The 20,000-nt window shown below is 44.2% G+C and overlaps 1 protein-coding gene across 1 annotated transcript in view; it reads right to left on the reverse strand.

The window, feature by feature from the left end:
• Positions 1 to 20,000, reverse strand: part of LOC143286993 (uncharacterized) — a 227,919-nt gene that overhangs the window by 150,372 nt on the left and 57,547 nt on the right. The window lies entirely within an intron of this gene.

Raw genomic sequence — 20,000 nt, forward strand, 5'->3', positions numbered from 1 at the left:
CCCGCTACTAACTGTGTGTAGTATGGAACTGACCAATAGCGTAGTTCGGTCAACCTCGGCATTATATTTTAGTCACATGTAACCGTCAAAAAAGTTAGAACCAAGCAATGCAACTGCCACCTGGAGCGTACAGCTGCTGTCATCGCAGAGACTGGGGTGTCCATCAAACGAAGGAGAAGATGAAGAAAGAAGAAGTCCTCTTTCTTACCTTATTTTTTTCTTACCTTATTCTGCTTTCTGTTGTGAACAACGTGTCTTAAAAATGAGGTTTACATTCGTTGTAAATTCTTTAAATATATTAATCTCCACGGCGGCTCAAAAAAAAAAAAAAAAAAAAAAAAAAAGAAAAAAAGGGAAACAATGTATATCTGCAATGAGTCATTTATATGCAGTTGAAAAATGTGTATTTCAACATGATTGCAATTGTGTAGCGTCCACCAGCCGTCAAACGAAACAAATGTATTATTTAATCACATTCCTGAGCACGATATAAGCTGTTAGCTTGTTGTTGCTCCGCTGTCTATCTGTACATGTGTGACATGTTTACTGAATAAAAAAAAAATGTTTAAAAAAAAAAAAGTCCTCCGGCAACATTTTGTAGACGAAACCATGCTGGTAGGTTTACAAGTATATCAGTATATATGCATGCAGTCAGGGCCTGATGAGTGCGTTGGGAGGAGGAGGATGGATGTGTCTCTGCGCTCTGCGGGCGGGATGAGGGGGTGGATTTCTGGGGAGGAGGGGGGTGGATGTCACTGCAATCTGGGGGAGGGGGGTGGGGTGGATTTCTGGGGAGGAGGGGGGTGGATGTCACTGCAATCTGGGGGAGGGGGGTGGGGTGGATTTCTGGCGAGGAGGGAGGTGGATGTCTCTGCGGGAGGGGAGTGGGTGGATTTTTGGAGAGGAGGGGGTGGATGTCACTGCACTCTGGGGGAGGTGGTGGGGTGGATTTCTGGGCAGGAGGAGGTTGGATGTCACTGCTATCTGCGGGAGGGGGTTGGGGTGGATTTCTGGGGAGGAGGGGGTGGATGTCACTGCACTCTGGGAGAGGGGAGTAGGGTGGGGATGGATTTCTGGGGAGGAGGGGGGTGGATGTCACTGCACTTTCCCGGGGGTGGTGGTGGTGGTGGATGTCTGGTGAGGAGTGGGGGGATGATGTCTGCACTTTGCCGGGGGGAGGGGGGATGTCTGGGGAGGGTGGTAGTGGATTGCCCTGCAGTCTGCCAGGGGCGTGGGGGGTGAATATATGGGGAGGAGGAGGGTAGATGTCACTGCACATTGCCGGGTGGGTCGGGGTGGGTGGATGTCTGGGAAGGAGGGTAGATGTCACTGCACATTGCCGGGGGGTGGGTGGGGGGGGAGTGGATGTCTGGGAAGGAGGGTAGATGTCACTGCACGTTGCTGGGTGGGTCGGGGTGGGTGGATGTCTGGGAAGGAGGGTAGATGTCACTGCACGTTGCCGGGTGGGTCGGGGTGGATGGATGTCTGGGAAGGAGGGTAGATGTCACTGCACGTTGCTGGGTGGGTCGGGGTGGATGGATGTCTGGGAAGGATGGTAGATGTCACTGCACGTTGCTGGGTGGGTCGGGGTGGGTGGATGTCTGGGGAGGAGGGTAGATGTCACTGCACGTTGCTGGGTGGGTCGGGGTGGATGGATGTCTGGGAAGGAGGGTAGATGTCACTGCACGTTGTCAGGGGGATGGGGGTGGGGTGGATGTCTGGGAAGGAGGGTAGATGTCACTGCACTGCCGGGGGTGGGTTGGGGTGGATGTCTGAGGAGAAGGAGGGTAGATGTCACTGCACGTTGTCAGTGGCGTGGGGATGGGGTGTATGTCTGGGAAGGGGGGCAGATGTCACTGCACTGCCGGGGGTGGGTGGGGGTGGATTTCTGGGGAGGAGGGTGGTTGATGTCTCTGCGGGAGGGGGGTGGGGTGGATTTTTGGAGAGGAGGGGGGTGGATATCACTGCACTCTGCCGGGGGTTGGGGGTGGGGGTGGATGTCTGGGGAAGAGGGGGTGGTGGTGGATGTCTGCACTATTCGGAAGGGAGGGAGGGAGGGAGGAAAGATGTTTCTGTACGTTACTGGAGGGGGTGAGGGGGGGAGGGGAACTGGATGTCTCTGCATACTGCGGGAGTTAGAAGGTGAGGGTGGGGGTGGGGGTGGGTGTCTCTTCTGCACGCTGATGGACCACATGGTGGGAGGTAGAGGGATGGTTGCAGCCATGGTCCCCCTCTTCCCCCTTTCTCTACCCTTCTCCCGTCCCAACAGATGGCAGGAAAAGAAGGTGTGTGGATAATAATAATAATAATAATAATAATAATAATGGATACTTATATAGCACACTATCCAGAAATCTGCTCTAGGTGCTTTACAAAAACGCTTTTGTTAACATAAAACATTACATCTATGTTACATACACACACCAAAATGTGACTACACACACACACACACACACACACACACACACACACACACACACACACAGACACACACACACACACACACACACACACACACACACACACACACACACACACACACACACACTGCATACATACATTTTAACATGCATGTGTATCTAACAGCTACCCTAACACATATGCACACATAGACAGGCACAAACTTTCATAAACACACGCACACACAATACACATTCATATACATGCATATATTCATATACACATGCATATGTATACACACATAGTCAAGCACAGCTAACGCAAAGGAAGTGGACCTACCACAATTGAACTTATTGCTGAGGGAAAAGGTGAGTTTTGAGACGAGATTTAACAGATGCGAGGGAATCAGAATGACGGAGGTTATCAGGGAGCTTGTTCCACGTCTTTGGCGATTGAAAAGAAAACGATATGTGTCCATAGGTGAGGTATCCTGAGAAGTCGAGTATCAGAGGAAGAATGGAGCTGGCGAGACGGGGTATAGATATGGAGGAGTTCAGAAAGATACTTGGGGCCAGATCCGTTGACTGCAGAAAAGGTCAGAGTGGATGAAGGGAAAGGACAAGGGACTGAGCTGAGAAGAATTATCTACCGGAATAGATATTGCCTTCTCATCGCTCCCATCCGAGCAGACAAAAAGTTTTATTTCAGAAGAAAACATTTCTTACCCATACGCATCTTTTCTACTGAACTGATGAATAGATCGCGAATTGAATTGCGTGTGACAAAATAACAAATGAGAAGTATGTGCTTACTTCGCCACCCACTGCGCTAAGTTTTATCATCTCCAGTCTGAACAAAAAAGTAAAACACACACACACACACACACACACACACACACACACATGAACACACACACACACACACACACACACACACACACACACACACACACACACACACACACACACACACACACACATCCCTGAACCACCAACCCGTAACATCCAGTACATATTTTTTATGTCTTCCAGCTGAACAGTCCACTTCAAAGTAACTTGGTACGCATCTCCCGTCGCGAATGAAAGGCCAGCGGGTTTTCCCGATAGACCCTGATCCTCATCCATTCTGTGATGTCCATTCTCTGCTTATTCTACACTCCTATTTCCAGTGGGTCATACAGTCAAGAGTCGTTTTATTGGGCTATGTTCGCTACCTTCAGCCGAGAATCATGCGCACGTCATTGTGCGCTCTCCCGCCATGAATTCTGGCGGAAAGTGTTCACAGCCGTTTGCAGCCGTATTCAGTCAGTTTTTATTTGATAGTCATTTCATTTCAGTGTGTGTGTGTGTGTGTGTGTGTGTGTGTGTGTGTGTGTGTGTGTGTGCGTGCGTGCGTGTGTGTGCACAGACAGATGAGTAGACGTGAGGGATGACGAGTCCTAGGGAAGGATCTCTTCAATGATACCAGTAGCGTGAATCCCACTGATATTTCCTTTCTTCCTTTTCAAGAGCGCCGCAGCTATCAGCAACTGGCTGTGTCTGACTGAAGTGTGTTGCTGTGTTAGGCTGACGGCAACTGGCTGTGTCTGACCGAAGTGTGTTGCTGTGTCAGGCTGACGGCAACTGGCTATGTCTGACTGAAGTGTGTCGCAGTGTTAGGCTGACGGCAACTGGCTGTGTCTGACCGAAGTGTGTTGCTGTGTCAGGCTGACGGCAACTGGTTGTGTCTGACTGAAGTGTGTTGCCGTGTTAGGCTGACGGCAACTGGCTGTGTCTGACTGAAGTGTGTTGCTGTGTTAGGCTGACGGCAACTGGCTATCAGCAACTGGCTGTGTCTGACTGAAGTGTGTTGCTGTTAGGCTGACGGCAACTGGCTATCAGCAACTGGCTGTGTCTGACTGAAGTGTGTTGCTGTGTTAGGCTGACGGCAACTGGCTATCAGCAACTGGCTGTGTCTGACTGAAGTGTGTTGCTGTGTCAGGCTGACGGCAACTGGCTGTGTCTGACTGAAGTGTGTCGCAGTGTTAGGCTGACGGCAACTGGCTATCAGCAACTGGCTGTGTCTGACTGAAGTGTGTTGCTGTGAAGAAACCAACAACAACAACAAAAAAGCAACAACAAAAAACAACAACAAAAAACAAAGCAACAACAACACACACACACACACACACACACACCACACACACACACACACACACACACACACACACACACACACACACACAGAGGCACACTTCTCCAGTACTGATCTTGCCAGGGATATGTAATTCAATCGCTGCCAAGGGTAAGTGATTGAAACATGCGAAACGTGCACACTGCACAGAGGACTTCGCTTCACTGTCTGATCCAAACAACCAACACCCTGAACACTGCTCAAAGTCTAATGGAGACTGAAAATGAAGATAAATGTCCCTGTCCTTGCGAGATTTGAACCTGGGCCTGTACGCTCTGTCAGCTGGACCATCTGGGTGATACACATCATTTCGTAGTTTCACACATGATTTCCAATCGGATTAATGAAGATGTATTGTATTGTATTGTATTGTGGTGGTTTGAGTTGCGTTGTGTTGCGTTGTATTGTATTGCATTGTATTGCACTGCATTGCATTGTATTGTGTTGCATTGCATTGTATTGTGTTGCGTTGCGTTGTATTGTGCTGTGTTGTATTGTATTGCATTGTATTATATTATATTGCATTGCATTGTTTTGTATTGTATTGCATTGTATTGTATTGCATTGTATTGTATTGTATATCACCACTTCTCCTGCCAGTCAGCACGTCTACTTCCTAGAGAGCAGTCTTCCGTGACACGCACAAGACGAATTTGAAAGAAGGGACAGTTGATGGGCTTGACCAGGAAACGAGTGTCCGGCCAATCCCTGCTGGCTCCGGTCATGCACGGTCACTTCCTCCCTTTCCACCCGGACCCTCTCCATCCATCTCCAGCCAGCTACCCACCCCCGTCACGCCCACCCCACCCCCTTCATCTTCCAGTTCCCACCACCTTCCCCCGCCCCTGACCCCCCCCCCCGCCCCCCGCCCTTCCCCCTCTCGCACGTGAGCGTGGATGATCAGGTGAGTGACCTACTTTTTGACTCACTTGTGTAAAAGTGAATATGTTTTAACCCGGCGTTCGGTTGTCTGTGTGTGTGTGTGTGTGTGTGTCTGTGTCTGTGTCTATGTGTCCGTGGTAAACTTTAACACTGACATTTTCTCTGCAAATACTTTGTCAGTTGACACCAAATTAGGCATAAAAATAGGAAAAATTCAGTTCTTTCCTGTCATCTTGTTTAAAACAATATTGCACCTATGGGATGTGCACAAAAACATAAAAAATGAAGCCGAATTATATGCAAACTGCATTTACTGTTATATTTATATTTTTTGTTTTCTCTAAACTTGGCACTTTGATCTGATATTCTGACACAACAACAAGCGCAGTCATTATCATCATTTTTTGTTCAAACAGGAACTTCTTTTGCTAAGCATGGGTTTTATTTATTTTGCAAACGTTTTGGTGCAGATTGTAAAAAAGGGAAATTACTCTGTAATTAATGCTAGTGGACTTAATTCGCCACAAGTGAGTCTTGAAGGCCTTGCCTCTTTTGGTTTCAGATGCTTCAATCATATTTGTTTGTTTCAGTTTCTCAAGGACGTGTTACTGCATTGACGACAAATCCCCCCTTTTTTTTTTCTCAAGGCCTGACGAAGCGCGTTGGGTCACGCTGCTGGTCAGGCATCTGCTTGACGGATGTGTGTGTGTGTGTGTGTGTGTGTGTGTGTGTGTGTGTTCTTTAATTTAACATCCTTTCACTTGGAGTGATATTAGACGTGCTATGTGTCCATTGTACTTATAGTATTTTATATTTGTATTTTGTATTTCTTTTTCTTACAGTAGATTTCTCTACGTGAAATTCAGGCTGCTTTTTTTTTTTTTCCAGGATGTTCCAATCATGTTTGTTTCAGTTTCTGAAGGAGGTGTCACTGCCTTCAGGACAAATCCTTTTTTTTTTCTCAAGGCCTGACTAAGCGCGTTGGGTTACGCTGCTGGTCAGGCATCTGCTTGGCAGATGTGGTGCAGCGTATATGGATTTGACCGAACGCAGTGACGCCTCCTTGAGCTACTGATACTGATACTGACCATATGTGCTACACCACATCTACTGGGCAGATGTCTGACCAGCAGCATAACCCAACGCGCTTTACTTAGCCAGGTCTCGCACGGGGTATACCTATAAGAGTGTGATCCAACGGAGTGTAGCCAGAAGACAACACTTATGTTGCCACAGGTTCTTTTCCATTGCGCGAAGTGCGTGCTGCACACGGGGCCTTCGTTTTATCGTCTCATTCGAATGTCACAACGCTCAGTTTGAATTTCCAGTTCGAATTTGGCAGTAATGGCGAGACCGGGATTCGAAGCGAGACCGCCATGGACACTGTATTGGCCTATAAGTGTCTGCCACCTTGGTCCACCAATCACAGTCAGCTAATATCGCAGAGTGACCAATATACAGTCAGCTAATATCGCAGAGTGACTAATAAACAGTCAGCTAATATCAGAGTGACCAATAAACAGTCAGCTAATATCATAGAGTGACCAATAAACAGTCAGCTAATATCACAGAGTGACCAATAAACAGTCAGCTAATATCACAGTGACCAATAAACAGTCAGCTAATATCGCAGAGTGACCAATAAACAGTCAGCTAATATCATAGAGTGACCAATAAACAGTCAGCTAATATGACAGTGTGACCAATAAACTGTCAGCTAATATCACAGTGTGACCAATAAACAGTCAGCTAATATCATAGAGTGACAAATAAACAGTCAGCTAATATCACAGAGTGACCAATAAACAGTCAGCTAATATCACAGAGTGACCAATAAACAGTCAGCTAATATCACAGAGTGACCAATAAACAGTCAGCTAATATCACAGAGTGACCAATAAACAGTCAGCTAATATCACAGTGTGACCAATAAACAGTCAGCTAATATCGCAGAGTGACCAATAAACAGTCAGCTAATATCGCAGAGTGACCAATAAACAGTCAGCTAATATCGCAGAGTGACCAATAAACAGTCAGCTAATATCACAGAGTGACCAATAAACAGTCAGCTAATATCATAGAGTGACCAATAAACAGTCAGCTAATATCACAGAGTGACCAATAAACAGTCAGCTAATATCGCAGAGTTACAAATAAACAGTCAGCTAATATCACAGAGTGACCAATAAACAGTCAGCTAATATCGCAGAGTTACAAATAAACAGTCAGCTAATATCACAGAATGACCAATAAACAGTCAGCTAATATCACAGAGTGACCAATAAACAGTCAGCTAATATCATAGAGTGACCAATAAACAGTCAGCTAATATTGCAGAGTAACCAATAAACAGTCAGCTAATATTGCAGAGTAACCAATAAACAGTCAGCTAATATCATAGAGTGACCAATAAACAGTCAGCTAATATCGCAGAGTGACCAATGAACAGTCAGCTAATATTTCAGAGTGACCAATAAACAGTCAGCTAATATCATAGAGTGACCAATAAACAGTCAGCTAATATCACAGAGTGACCAATAAACAGTCAGCTAATATCATAGAGTGACCAATAAACAGTCAGCTAATATCGCAGAGTGACCAATAAACAGTCAGCTAATATCATAGAGTGACCAATAAACAGTCAGCTAATATCGCAGTGACCAATAAACAGCTAATATCGCAGAGTGACCAATAAACAGTCAGCTAATATCACAGAGTGACCAATAAACAGTCAGCTAATATCGCAGTGTGACCAATAAACAGTCAGCTAATATCACAGTGACCAATAAACAGTCAGCTAATATTGCAGAGTGACCAATAAACAGTCAGCTAATATCATAGAGTGACCAATAAACAGTCAGCTAATATCACAGAGTGACCAATAAACAGTCAGCTAATATCGCAGTGTGACCAATAAACAGTCAGCTAATATCACAGTGACCAATAAACAGTCAGCTAATATTGCAGAGTGACCAATAAACAGTCAGCTAATATCATAGAGTGACCAATAAACAGTCAGCTAATATCGCAGAGTGACCAATAAACAGTCAGCTTATATCACAGAGTGACAATAAACAGTCAGCTAATATCACAGAGTGACCAATAAACAGTCAGCTAATATCGCAGAGTGACCAATAAACAGTCAGCTAATATCACAGAGTGACCAATAAACAGTCAGCTAATATCACAGAGTGACCAATAAACAGTCAGCTAATAGAGTTACCGATCAGTTGTCAGCCCATGTCACAGAACTGACAAAAGAACAGCTGATATCGAAGCAGTAGCCAATCAACGGATGATGTCACAGAATAACCAGCAGTCAGTCACAGACGTAACCAATCAGTTTCCAGTTTCCAGTTTCAGTAGCTCAAGGAGGCGTCACTGCGTTCGGACAAATCCATATACGCTACACCACATCTGCCAAGCAGATGCCTGACCAGCAGCGTAACCCAACGCGCTTAGTCAGGTCTTGAGAAGAAAAAAAAAATATATATATATAGAGAGAGAGAGAGACAGAGAGAGAGAGAGATAGATAGATAGATAGACATATAGATAGATAGATAGATAGATAAGCTTAAATAAATAAATAATAATTATGATATAAAAAAAAGGTAGTAGTAACCAATCAACAGACAGCTAATGTTTATAGAATGACCAATCTACACCAAATGTCTCATAAACTGACCAATAAACATCCAGTCATCCAGTCGGTGTCACAAAACTGACCAATTAACAGTCAGCCAAGGTCACAGGAAATGACCAATAAGCAGTGTCACAAAACCGGCCAATCAACACTCAGCTAATGTCACAGAAAGGACCAACAAAATGCTAATGTCGCAAAATGGCAGCCTTCTTCTTCTCCTTCGTTCGTGGGCTGCAACTCCCACGTTCACTCGCATGTACACGAGTGGGCTTTTACGTGTATTACCGTTTTACCCCAGTCAGCCAATGTCATACAAGCGACATATCAACTGAAAGCTGATGTCACAGAATGACCAGTAGACATCCTTCAGTCCCTGGAGATGATGTGTGCTCTGGGTGAAATTTCTCCTTGCAGCGTTGGTTGTGGCTTGTCAGGCCTTTTCGAGAATGGTCAGTCAGACCTATGACAGAATAACATATCAACAGCTAACATCACAGTACTGGTGAATCAACAGCCAGATACTGTCATATATGTGACTACTCAATGTCAACTAATGTCACAGAACTGGCGAATCAACAGCCATGATACTGTCATAGATGTCACTAACCAACTGTCAGCTTATGTCACAGAACTGGCGAATCAACAGCCATGATACTGTCATAGATGTGACTAATCAACTGTCAGCTTATGTCACAGAACTGGCGAATCAACAGCCACATACTGTCATAGATGTGACTAATCAACTGTCAGCTTATGTCACAGAACTGGCGAATCAACAGCCATGATACTGTCATAGATGTGACTAATCAACTGTCAGCTTATGTCACAGAACTGGCGAATCAACAGCCATGATACTGTCATAGATGTGACTACTCAACGTCAGCTTATGTCACAGAACTGGCGAATCAACAGCCAGATACTGTCATAGATGTGACTAATCAACTGTCAGCTTATGTCACAGAACTGGCGAATCAACAGCCAGATACTGTCATAGATGTGACTAATCAACGTCAGCTTATGTCACAGAACTGGCGAATCAACAGCCATGATACTGTCATAGATGTGACTACTCAACTGTCAGCCTATGTCACAGAACTGGCGAATCAACAGCCAGATACTGTCATAGATGTGACTAATCAACGTCAGCTTATGTCACAGAACTGGCGAATCAACAGCCATGATACTGTCATAGATGTGACTATTCAACGTCAGCTTATGTCACAGAACTGGCGAATCAACAGTCAGATACTTTCATAGATGTGACTAATTAACTGTCAGCTTATGTCACAGAACTGGCGAATCAACAGCCAGATACTGTCATAGATGTGACTACTCAACTGTCAGCTTATGTCACAGAACTGGCGAATCAACAGCCAGATACTGTCATAGATGTGACTAATCAACTGTCAGCTAATGTCACAGAACTGGCGAATCAACAGCCAGATACTGTCATAGATGTGACTAATCAACGTCAGCTTATGTCACAGAACTGGCGAATCAACAGCCATGATACTGTCATAGATGTGACTACTCAACTGTCAGCCTATGTCACAGAACTGGCGAATCAACAGCCATGATACTGTCATAGATGTGACTACTCAACTGTCAGCCTAATGTCACAGAACTGGCGAATCAACAGCCATGATACTGTCATAGATGTCACTAACCAACTGTCAGCTTATGTCACAGAACTGGCGAATCAACAGTCAGATACTGTCATAGATGTGACTAATCAACTGTCAGCTTATGTCACAGAACTGGCGAATCAACAGTCCAGATACTTTCATAGATGTGACTAATTAACTGTCAGCTTATGTCACAGAACTGGCGAATCAACAGCCATGATACTGTCATAGATGTGACTACTCAACTGTCAGCCAATGTCACAGAACTGGCGAATCAACAGCCAGATACTGTCATAGATGTGACTAATCAACGTCAGCTTATGTCACAGAACTGGCGAATCAACAGCCAGATACTGTCATAGATGTGACTAATCAACTGTCAGCTTATGTCACAGAACTGGCGAATCAACAGCCAGATACTGTCATAGATGTGACTACTCAACTGTCAGCTAATGTCACAGAACCGGTGAATCAACAACCATGATACTGTCATAGATGTGACTAATCAATTGTCAGCTTATGTCACAGAACTGGCGAATCAACAGCCATGATACTGTCATAGATGTGACTACTCAACGTCAGCTAATGTCACAGAACTGGCGAATCAACAGCCAGATACTGTCATAGATGTGACTACTCAACGTCAACTAATGTCACAGAACTGGCGAATCAACAGCCAGATACTGTCATTGATGTGACTACTCAACTGTCAGCTAATGTCACAGAACTGGCGAATCAACAGCCAGATACTGTCATAGATGTGACTACTCAACTGTCAGCTAATGTCACAGAACTGGCGAATCAACAGCCAGATACTGTCAAGTCACAGTATGTCATTCTACAAAACCATCCACATTCATGGTTCAGGATATAAGAAAACAGTTACAGTATGACACTGGTAATTTTCTTCTTTTGTTCTTTTCTTTTTTTTACAGCTGTGAGAAGACACACCACACATGTCCCATCCCTTCTCCTTTAAGTTGTATGTCTGACATATGTAATGGACACATACCTATCGAGAACAATGCAGATATATTTTTTTCTAATATGTGTGTGTGTGTGTGTGTGTGTGTGTGTGTGTGTGTGTGTGTGTGTGTGTGTGTGTGCATATACATATATATGTATATGCACACACACACACACACACACACACACACACACACACACACACACACACACACACACACACACACACACACATGAGTGTGTGTACAGTGCGGCTGGAATTAGTTGTCTTAGGAAAGGCTGCATATACTCAGTCTACAATATCATTTTCAACACAAATGACCATCTGGCGGAGTGATGGCCTAGAGGTAACGCGTCCGCCTAGGAAGCGAGAGAATCTGAGCGCACTGGTTCGAATCACATCTCAGCCGCCGATATTTTCTCCCCCTCCACTAGACCTTGAGTGGTGGTCTGGACGCTAGTCATTCGGATGAGACGATAAACAGAGGTCCCGTGTGCAGCATGCACTTAACGCACATAAAAGAACCCACGGCAACAAAAGGGTTGTTCCTGGCAAAATTCTGTAGAAAAATCCACTTCGATAGGAAAAACAAATAAAACTGCACCCAGGAAAAAAACAAAAACAAAAACAAAAAATGGGTGGCGCTGTAGTATAGCGACGCGTTCTCCCTGGGGAGAGCAGCCCGTATTTCACACAGAGAAATCTGTTGTGATAAAAAAGAAATGCAAAACACAAATGTAAAATACTATAAGTACAATGGACTGACTTTATTCAGTTTCTTTATTTCTTTTAAGTTTACCTTCATTAACAATATCTTATATCACTTATCAGAAAAACAAATTATCAAGAAGGAAAATGTGAAGAACAACAAGCAAACAAACAGATTGCAAAAACAACAACAACAACAACAACAACAACAACTGGTAAACAAACAAATAAACAACAGATGCGAGGAGGGACGGCTTTCTAATTTGAACAACTTTCTAATTGAATTATTCTCATTTTACTGGGGGGTTTTTCGCTGGGCAAAACTAAACGAACAAACAAACAAAAAAGGCTTGTTTTTATTCTTCAATTATTTTGAATGAGTCATATCTTTCGTGAAAGAATTTTTACAGTTTGATGCGATCGTCTGTTTGTGTTTATGTATGTCGTTAACGGGTGCTTATTTTCTTTTATCTTACCTTCTCTGGGTTTCAGCTTCTGTAAAAAAAAAAAAAAAAAAAAAAAAAAAAAAATCACACCTTTCCTTCATCACTGTCTTGTGAATATCTGTGTGTCCTCTCATTAGGCCTAATCCTTGCTTTTTTTACGTTCTTTCATTACTGCTGTATTTTACACTCTATTCTTATTCTGTTAGTGATGCTGAACCCAAATGATCAGAACCTTTGTAGCCTGAATTAAACTAATAGTTCCTCTGTGTGTGTGTGTGTGTGTGTGTGTGTGTGTGTGTGTGTGTGTGTGTGTGTGTGTCTATCACGCACACACACACACACACACACACACACACACACACACACACACACACACACACACACACACACACTTGCTTCATACGATGCTGTCATTAAGACAATGGTTTGCGTAATTGATGTCACTGTCAATAACATTTTGTAACTTTTCTTTATGTATTCGTGTTGATAACCGGTGTGTGTGTGTGTGTGTGTGTGTGTGTGTGTGTGTGTGTGTGTGTGTGTGTGTGTGTGTGTGTGTGTGTGTGTGTGTGCTTGTGTGTGCGTGTGTGTGTGTTCATTCGTTCTTTAGTTTAACATCTTTTCACTGTAAGTGATATTAGACGAGGGTAGGAAAAAAAATCGGGAGGGGGGCGTGGGGGTGGGGGGAAGGGCGCGGGGGGGGGAGGAGGAAGAAATTACTCTGTGTGTGTATGTGTGTGTGTGTGTGTGTGTGTGTGTGTGTGTGTGTGTGTGTTCTTTAATTTAACATCTTTTATCTTTTCACTTTGAGTGATGTTGGACGTGCCATATGTGTGTGTGTGTGTGTGTGTGCGTGTGTGCGTGCGTGCGCGCGCGCGTGTGTGTGTGTGTGTGTGTGATTTGGGGTTGGAGAAGGTGGTTAAAGGGGGATACACAGAAGAAAGGGGGAGGGACAAACTACAACAATGGAATCAACAATTCGTAAATATCTGTGTAACGGCAATTAACAACAGAAACACCAATATGAAAAAAAGAAAATCAATAAAATTCAATATCGAAAGATCGCAACACAGAGACATTCCTATTGGACTATGTAACAGGGATTCGACAATTTCAGTCAATAGTAACTGGTTGGACATTATTTCTTTTATGTTTTATTCTGAAAATGTTCTGACTTTACATGACTTTGGAAGTAACCTGACAATCGATTGACATTGAAACAAAATATGATTTCGTGTGATCTGTTTACCACAAACACAATAAACGTTTTGATAAACTTTGTCTTGAAAGCTTCTAGTCTTACTCGAGACACCAGTGAGGTTACCAGTCTATTATAGAACAATGGGAAATCCGTCAATTTGTATCGTGTAATTTCAGTTGTAAACTTTTTTCCTTTGGGTCTGAAATCCTGTCATCAGCACTAGCTTGACATTGTTATTTATGTGGAGTGTACAAAAGATGTTCATGTACAAAGTTTCAAAATACGCCCACGGGCCACAAGAAAAAAACCTTTTCCCTTGCCTTGCCTTGCCTTGAGATGTTCGGCATTATGAACAACAAAACGTGAATGTCACCAATGTGGAAACTGTTTATTGTTTGTTGCCTTGCCTTGCCTTGCCTTGCCTTGCCTTGCCTTGAAATGTCCGGCATTATGAACAACAAAACGTGAATGTCACCAATGTGGAAACTGTTTATTGTTTGTTGCCTTGCCTTGCCTTGCCTTGCCTTGCCTTGCCTTGCCTTGAAATGTCCGGCATTATGAACAACAAAACGTGAATGTCACCAATGTGGAAACTGTTTATCGTTTGTTGCCTTGCCTTGCCTTGCCTTGCCTTGCCTTGTCTTGCCTTGCCTTGCCTTTCCTTGCCTTGCTTTGAAATGTTCGGCATTATGAACGACAAAACGTGTATGTCACCAATGTGGAAACTGTTTATTGTTTGTTGCCTTGCCTTGCCTTGCCTTGCCTTGCCTTGCCTTGACTTGCCTTGGCTTGCCTTGCCTTGCCTTGCCTTGCCTTGCCTTGCCTTGAGATGTTCGGCATTATGAACAACAAAACGTGTATGTCACCAATGTGGAAACTGTTTATCGTTTCTTGCCTTGCCTTGCCTTGCCTTGTCTTGCCTTAAAATGCTCGGCATTATGAACAACAAAACGTGTATGTCACCAATGTGGAAACTGTTTATCGTTTGCCTTGCCTTGCCTTGCCTTTCCTTGCCTTGCTTTGAAATGTTCGGCATTATGAACGACAAAACGTGTATGTCACCAATGTGGAGACTATTTATAGTTTGTTGCCGTGCCTTTCCTTGCCTTGCTTTGAAATGTTCGGCATTATGAACAACAAAACGTGAATGTCACCAATGTGGAAACTGTTTATTGTTTGTTGCCTTGCCTTGCCTTGCCTTGCCTTGAAATGTCCGGCATTATGAACAACAAAACGTGAATGTCACCAATGTGGAAACTGTTTATCGTCTGTTGCCTTGCCTTGCCTTGCCTTGCCTTCCCTTGCCTTGCCTTGAAATGTCCAGCATTATGAACAACAAAACGTGTATGTCACCAATGTGGAAACTGTTTATCGTTTGTTGCCTTGCCTTGCCTTGCCTTGTCTTGCCTTGCCTTGCCTTTCCTTGCCTTGCTTTGAAATGTTCGGCATTATGAACGACAAAACGTGTATGTCACCAATGTGGAGACTATTTATAGTTTGTTGCCGTGCCTTTCCTTGCCTTGCTTTGAAAATGTTCGGCATGATGAACAACAAAATGTGTATGTCAACAATGTGGAAAATGTTCGTTGCTTGTTGGCTTGCCTGGCTGCCTGCCTGGCTGGCTGTCTGCTATCTTGAGCAAAGGTAGTGCAGTGTGACTTTCTGGCAAGTGTTGCTTTCAACGTGAACAACTCATTTCCCTTGACGAGTGGAGCGCCGCCTCAGCACGTGCATTCTGTGACCTGACGTGACCAGACGTGACGTGATGTGTGTGTGTGTGTGTGTGTGTGTGTGTGTGTGTGTGTGTTCGTGTGTGTTCGTGTGTGTGTGTGTGTGTGTGTGTGTGTGTGTGTGTTCGTGTGTGTATGTGTGTGACATTCGTCGCGCTCTGTGTCAATTGGTCCTTTTGGGAGCTTGTTTGTCGCCTAATTTTGGGAGCTTGTTTGTCGCCACTATTTCTGGGTGCGCAAGTTTTTCTTGTTTCCTTTTTTGTTCTCTGTCCAATGTTTTCGTTGTGTCCAACTTTTAATTGGCTATCAACATCACAGCCAGTTTTGCTTCAGAAATCGTTGGCCCTCGCTAATTCAACTGCGCTGATCGTCTGCTGAATTTCAGTGTATTTTTACCGGCCTTTTTTTTTTTTTTTTTTTTTTTTTTTTTTTATAACGGGGAGTGTCAAATTTCGGCGTTATCTGTCTGTCAGTTGGAACTTCTTCTTCTTCTTCTTCTGCGTTCGTGGGCTACAACTCCCACGTTCACTCGAATGTACACGAGTGGACTTTTACGTGCATGACCGTTTATACCCTGCCATGTAGGCAGCCATACTCCGTTTTCGGGGGTATGCATGCTGGATGTGTTCTTGTTGCCATAACCCACCGAACGCTGACATGGATTGCAGGATCTTTAACGTGCGTATTTGATCATCTGCTTACGTATACACACAAAGGGGGTTCAGGCACATGAAGGTCTGCACATATGTTGACCTGGGAGATCGCCGTTACCGAGATTTGAACCCGGCGCCATCAGATTGAAAGCCCAACGCTTTACGCCCGCTGGAGGATGCTGTGCTCCAGTGGCATAAAGATGTTTGAAAACAAGAGAACGCTGGCCATTAAGGAGAAGGAAGCAGGGCTCAACTTCTGGAGACGTTTTCCCTTGCAACACCTGTGGGAAGTGCTGCGCATCCAGAATCGGTCTCTTCTCCCATATGAGGACACACACCGACAGATAAGCCTGCCTGTCTACTCATCCGTCGGACCGACGGGAGACTCCATTGCGCCCGTTTGGAACGTAAGGAACGCCAATGGTTGTATCCTGATATGTTTAACTGACAGTTGTTGATTTTCTCACACACACAGCGACAACCAGAACAACAACAAATAACAACCATCAACCCCTTCATAGATGTAAAGAAAAAATTGTTTGAGGAGATAGGAAAAATGATATAAACACACATCACACACACACACACACACACACACACACACACACACACACATACGCGCGCGCGCGCACTCACACACCCACACACACACACACACACACACAACACACACACACACACGCACACGCACACACACACACACACATACACACACACACACACACCACACACACACACACACACACACACACACACACACACACACACAGAGAGAGAGAGAGAAAGAGAGAGAGAGGCATAGATAAACAAAAACGACAAGAAAAGAATCAAAAATTTGTACAAAGGAAAGTAAACAGCTATGATGCCGTCTTGGTTTGTTTTGAAAAATTCTGGGCTGTGTTTGCTACGATTTTGTAAACGCTCATTTCCGATTTACAGACAGACAGACAGACAGACAGAGACAGAGAAAGACAAAGAGATGGTTTATCCATGGAAGACGCTCATTTCCGATTTACAAGAGAGAGAGAAACAGAGACAGAGACAGACAGAAACAGAGACAGAGATCGAGAACGACATAGAGAGTGCACCAGATAGATAGAGAGAGACAGACAGACAGAGACAGAGAAAGACACAGAGAGAGATGGTTTATCCATGGAAGACTCAACCTCTGAGCACCACTATGTACAACAAACATCCTTATGGACACGTCATCAGTCCTTCAGCCGGTCGTGATAACATCCAGGAGAATAATCAAACACAAAGACGTGAGACGATATTCACTTTAACTCTCTCCATACGAACGGCGAAAGAGACGACGTTAACAGCGTTTCACCCCAATTACCATCATCAAAATATTGCAAGCGGAACGCTCTTATACTGAAGAGGTGAATGTTGACAAAGAATACCACAATTCTGACGACGGAAGCTAAAGGTTGGGTCATTGAGACACCCACTGGCCATCCGAGGGGTCTGTGTAGAGGAGAAGAGAGGACTGGCCGTACTGAGTGAGTTAACTGCAGTGTAGATAGGTGTTGGGAAATGGCATTCACTTCAACGGTATTGTAGATAAGAATCGTCAAAATCATATTAAGTTTATCTGCATTGTAGTTTGGAACTTCTTTTTTTTCTCTCATAAAGCCATTATTATTGACTGATATTTTCACAACTATAAGTTGAAAGAAGCACGCTTCTGTAACGTTGAGATCGTTGAGAATAAACGAAGTTAAGAGCGAAAATAATAACATCTTATTCATCCATTCTTCTTTGTGTACCCACCTACTCAAACATTGGACACGTACACGCGCGGGTACACTCACATGATATACAGCATTGCTTTTCTCCTTCTCCTTCAGCACAGCAGCTGAGGAATCAAGTTCAGTCAGGTAACAACTAAAATAACCCTGCCATTATTTTTCAGAATAACTCTGCAAAGTTAGCAGGAGGGGGGTGGAGGTGGGGCATTTGAATACTCTCTGTGAAGGAGAGAGAGAGAGAGAGAGAGAGAGAGAGAGAGAGAGAGAGAGAGAGAGAGAGAGAGAGCTAATTGTAAGCCCGATATAACTGCATCTTTGTCGCCTGTGGAGAGGACTCCTCAGATATTTTCGGCATTGGCAGTGAAAAACCATCCCCAACGGCAACTGAAAAAAACAAACCAACCAAACAAAAAAAAAACCCATAGTTTCATGCCGTTCTCATATCAGGATTAAAGCCCCAGTCCAGTGAATTCCCAAAGTAGCCCTCGAAGAGTGAAGAGAAGAAAACAAAACAATAAAACATCGTGGAAACTCCCACGCCGCTTATTCCGAGACAATCCATACACAGCCACACACTGGGGATTCGACTGTCGCAGTCCCGGTACCGACAGTCAGAGGGAGCCATCGATGTCAGGTCGCCAGGTAGCTACACACCAGAGGAGACCCTGCACTGCCGCTGAGTTACTCCTGTGGTGTCGGGCAGTACCTCGTAAATGATTTATTTTTGCCCCTTATCCTTAGGGATCCGAAAGAAATGCAAAGAAGAGGAGGGGGTCACAAACGTATGCTATTAGTCATTCGGATGAGACGATAAACCGAGGTCCCGTGTGCAGCATGCACTTAGCGCACGTAAAAGAACCCACGGCAACAAAAGGGTTGTTCCTGGCAAAATTCTGTAGGATCCTGAAACATCCTCAGAACCGAACTGTAGTTAAATCGAACAACTATACAGGAAATCTGACTTTTACAATAAGTACATTATGACAACCAACTTGGTGTCATGACAAACGCTTTAACCACTCGGCTGTTGCACCCGTCAGCGGCTTCAGATGAAACGTATGTCGTGGCTCGGGTACCGTGACATCACGGTCTTCCCTCAAGTTTTCCTTTTATTCACCTTCTCCAGGCATGATCTCCGTGCGTCGACGAAGGAGATTACCACTTATGTTTATTTGTATTTGTATTTGTATTTCTTTTTATCACAACAGATTTCTCTGTGTGAAATTCGGGCTGCTCTCCTCAGGGAGATTGCGTCGCTACACAACAGCGCCACCCATTTTTTGGTAATTTTTCCTGAGTGCAGTTTGATTTGTTTGGGAAGCACCAATTGACAACACAGACGTGAAAAGAAACAAATGAAAATTGTCATGATGATTTAAAACTATAACGGGAAACGAAGAGAGAACAGAAAGTATTGATCGTGTTTTTGGGATTGGAACTTTCATACGATTTATCCCTGAAGGGAAAATGTGAACATTACTGTTATTTTCTTTGATTAATAATAATCAGAAAGGAGTGCCTTTACGTCGTTATGTTGTTTATCCCTGGGTAAGAGTGAAGTCAGAATGCGAACGTTGTGTGCGACTCTATCTGTCGTGTGAGCTTGAGTTGAGTGAATGCGGCAGTGTGACAGCGTTGGACTTTCAAAAAGAGGGTCCCAGGTTCGAATCTTCGAATCTCGGTCACAGCCCCTGGTGGGTAAAAGATGGAGAATTTTCCGGTTGCCCAGGTGAATAGATCTGCAGACCTGTTGCTGGTGCCTTGACCCCCCTCGTATGTATACGCATACAGGAGATCAGATACGCACTTTAAAAATCCT

Source organism: Babylonia areolata, chromosome 10 (assembly GCF_041734735.1).
Source record: "Babylonia areolata isolate BAREFJ2019XMU chromosome 10, ASM4173473v1, whole genome shotgun sequence".
In the NCBI taxonomy this organism is placed as follows: Eukaryota; Metazoa; Mollusca; class Gastropoda; order Neogastropoda; family Buccinidae; genus Babylonia; species Babylonia areolata.